Source organism: Schistocerca americana, chromosome 4, assembly GCF_021461395.2.
Source record: "Schistocerca americana isolate TAMUIC-IGC-003095 chromosome 4, iqSchAmer2.1, whole genome shotgun sequence".
Lineage (NCBI taxonomy): Eukaryota > Metazoa > Arthropoda > Insecta > Orthoptera > Acrididae > Schistocerca > Schistocerca americana.
In genome coordinates this window covers 98,386,306-98,390,483 of record NC_060122.1, presented here as the reverse complement: position 1 = coordinate 98,390,483, position 4,178 = coordinate 98,386,306, and the positions used below count along the sequence as shown (strand labels likewise).

The 4,178-nt window shown below is 44.6% G+C and overlaps 1 non-coding gene across 1 annotated transcript; it reads left to right on the top strand.

The window, feature by feature from the left end:
- The first annotated feature begins 1,665 nt into the window (after nt 1–1,665).
- On the top strand, nt 1,666–1,740 carry Trnas-cga. The gene has a single exon. It is a non-coding gene; the product is annotated as a tRNA-Ser (tRNA).
- The last annotated feature ends 2,438 nt before the right edge of the window (nt 1,741–4,178 follow it).

The following is a 4,178-nucleotide window of genomic DNA, read 5'->3' as shown; positions in this document are numbered from 1 at the left end:
TTGGTCCATTTTGTAGGCTGCACATTACTCTGCAGTTGCTGCGCTTGCTAGTGTGATGCTTGCGGGCTAAGTGTTGTTTATAATTTGCTTTTTTATATATACCAGTTTTTTGATGGGTTTTTACTGGATAAATTTACATTGTGTGTGAAGCTTTCTTGTTCTTCGTTCTTTGTGCTACACGTGAAGATATTTTTGTGTTTAGAGTCATTCATTCATGTGAGATTTGTGATAACACTAGTTCATTGTGTAATAGATTCTGATTTCATTTCTTCTGTACATGTATAGGGCTAGTTGAGCATGATCTAGAGGGGCAACGAGAAATCTTAGCCAGGAGTATTCAATGGAATCGGAGGATGTCGCCTTAGAAAGTTCTGCACATGACGTGTCAGTCAGCGGTAGGTGCGTTGCCTGAAACCAAGGAAATTACCAACAGCCGAGCAGCATGAAACTAACTAGTGAGGCTTGTGAAAAGGAGTCCCCTATTGCTGAAAGCAGCTCGAATCTCGGAAAATTGAAGATGTTCTATTATGGGCGGAACAAATGCTAGAGAATGCCGAAGCAGACAGAAAACAAGAGGATGTTGACAAGATAAAAGCAGAACCACACAGGAAAGAAGCACAGAGGAGAGACAGGAATTCAGAGGAGAAAGATAAGAAAGCCGATGCAGAGAAGAAACAATTTTGGGAAAAAAATGACACAATTAGACTGGAGAATTCACTGAAGAGCCAAAGAAACTGATAGACCTGCCTAATATCGCGTAGGGCCTCTGCGAGTACGCAGAAGTGCAGCAGCACGACGTGGCATTGACTTGACTAATGTCTGAAGTAGTGCTGGAGGGAACTGAAACCATGAATCCTGCAGGGCTATCCATAAATCCGTAAGAGTATGGGAGGGGGGGGGGGGGGTGTGGAGATCTCTTCTGAACAACGTGTTGCAAGGCATTCCAGATATGCCCAATAATGTTCGTGTCTTGGGAGTTTGGTGGCCAGCGGAAGTGGAGCGTTTCTGGAGTCACTCTCTAGAGATTCTGGACATGTGGGGGGGGGGGGGGGTAATCGCATTGTCCTGCTAGAACTGCCCAAGTCTGTCGGAATGCACAAAGGACATGAATGGATGCAGGTGATCAGACAGGATGCTTACGTACCTATCTAGCCGTATCAGGCGTCCCATATCGCTCCAACTGCACACACCCCACACTATTACAGAGCCCCCCCCGCGATCTTGAACAGTCCCCTACTGCCAGAATGAGATTTTCACTCTGCAGCGGAGGTTGCGCTGATATGAAACTTCCTGGCAGAATAAAACTGTGTGCCGGGCCGAGACTCGAACTCGGGACCTTTGCCTTTCGCGGGCAAGTGCTCTATCAACTGACGGCTACCCAAGCACGACTCACGCCCCGTCCTCACAGCTTTACTTCTGGCAGTACCTCGTCTCCTACCTTCCAAACTTAACACAAGCTCTTCTGCGAACCTTGCAGAACTAGCACTCCTGAAATAAAGGATATTTCGGAGACATGGCTTAGCCACAGTCTGGGGGATGTTTCCAGAATGAGATCTTCACTCTGCAGTGGAGTGTGCGCTGATATGAAACTTCCTGGCAGATTAAAACTGTGTGCCGGGCCGAGACTCGAACTCCGGACCTTTGCCTTTCGCGGGGCGTGAGTTGTGCTTGGGTAGCTCAGTTGGTAGAGCACTTGCCCGCGAAAGGCAAAGGTCCCGAGTTCGAGTCTCGGCCCGGCACACAGTTTTAATCTGCCAGGAAGTTTCAGTCCCCTACTGATATGCAGGGTCCATGGATTCATGAGGTTGTCTCCATACCCGTACACGTCCATCCACTCCATACAATTTGAAACGAGATTCGTCCGACCACGCAACGTATTTGCAGTCATCAACAGTCCAATGTCAGCGTCGACGGGCGTAGACGAGGTGTAAGCCTTTGTGTCGTGCAGTCATGAAAGGTACACGAGTGGGCCTTCAGCTTCGAAAGCCCATATCGATGATGTTTCGTTGAATGGTTCGCACGCTGCCACTTGTTGATGGCCCAGCATTGAAATCTGCAACAATTTGCGGAAGGGTTGCACTTCTGTAGTTTTGGACAATTCTCTTTAGTTGTTCTTGGTCCCGTTCTTGCAGGATCTTTTTCGGGTCGCAGCAATGTCGGTGATTTGACTTTTTACCGGATTCCTGATATTCACTGTACACTCGTGAAATGGTCGTACGGGAAAATCCCCACTTCATCGCTACCTCGGAGGTTCTGTGTCCCATCGCTCGTGCGTCGACTATAACACCACGTTCGGAACATATCAGACAATAAAATCATTTTCACAAAAATGGAATGGTTCCACCATCATAGAGCAAGTAGCTTTTTCAAGAAGTAATTATTGTTCCGTATTTCGCGTTATATGTTTCAAATCAATAAGGTTCTTCTATTACATAATTACTAAAATACCATATGTTCTTCCACAGCGATCCAGCTGTCCCCACACCAAGTTTCATCAAAATCAGTTCAGACAGAGTTACTTTCGCTTTTATACAGGGCGATTTTTTTCACTGTGTACAAACTCTAGGGATTGATCGATGAGACGATCATCATCATCATTATCATCATTTAAGACTGATTATGCCTTTCAGCGTTCAGTCTGGAGCATAGCCCCCTTATAAAATTCCTCCATGATCCCCTATTCAGTGCTAACATTGGTGCCTCTTCTGATGTTAAACCTATTACTTCAAAATCATTCTTAACCGAATCCAGGTACCTTCTCCTTAGTCTGCCCCGACTCCTTCTACCCTCTACTGCTGAACCCATGAGTCTCTTGGGTAACCTTGCTTCTCCCATGCGTGTAACATGACCCCACCATCTAAGCCTGTTCGCCCTGACTGCTATATCTATAGAGTTCATTCCCAGTTTTTCTTTGACTTCCTCATTGTGGACACCCTCCTGCCATTGTTCCCATCTACTAGTACCTGCAATCATCCTAGCTACTTTCATATCCGTAACCTCAACCTTGTTGATAAGGTAACCTGAATCCACCCAGCTTTCGCTCCCATACAACAAAGTTGTTCGAAAGATTGAACGGTGCACAGATAACTTAGTCTTGGTACTGACTCCCTTTTTGCAGAAGAGAGTAGATCGTAGCTGAGCGCTCACTGCATTAGCTTTGCTACACCTCGCTTCCAGTTCTTTCACTATGTTACCATCGTATGAGAATATGCATCCTAAGTACTTGAAACCGTTCACCTGTTCTAACTTTGTTCCTCCTATTTGGCACTCAATCCGTTTATATTTCTTTCCCACTGTCATTACTTTCGTTTTGGAGATGCTAATCTTCATACCAAAGTCCTTAAATTTCTGATCTAGCTCTGAAATATTACTTTGCAAACTTTCAATCGAATCTGCCATCACAATTAAGTCATCCGCATATGCGAGACTGCTTATTTTGTGTTCACATATCCTAATCTCACCCAGCCAGTCTATTGTTTTCAACATATGATCCATATATAATATGAACAACAGTGGAGACAGGTTGCAGCCTTGTCTTACCCCTGAAACTACTCTGAACCATGAACTCAATTTACCGTCAACTCTAACTGCTGCCTGACTATCCATGTAAAGACCTTTAATTGCTTGCAAAAGTTTACCTCCTATTCCATAATCTCGTAGAATAGACAATAACTTCCTCCTAGGAACCCGGTCACATGCCTTTTCTAGATCTATAAAGCATAGATACAATTCCCTGTTCCATTCATAACACTTCTCCATTATTTGCCGTAAGCTAAAGATCTGGTCCTGACAACCTCTAAGAGGCGTAAACCCACACTGATTTTCATCCAATTGGTCCTCAACTAATACTCGCACTTTCCTTTCAACAATGCCTGAGAAGATTTTACCAACAACGCTGATCAAAGAGATACCTCTGTAGTTGTTACAATCTTTTCTATTTCCATGTTTAAAGATTGGTGTGATTACTGCTTTTGTCCAGTCTGATGGAACCTGTCCCGACTCCCAGGCCATTTCAATTATCCTGTGTAGCCATTTAAAACCTGACATTCCACTGTATTTCATGAGTTCCGACTTAATTTCATCCACCCCAGCTGCTTTATTGCACTGCAATCTATTGACCATTTTCTCCACTTCCTCAAATGTGATCCTATTTCCATCATCATTCCTACCCCATTCTA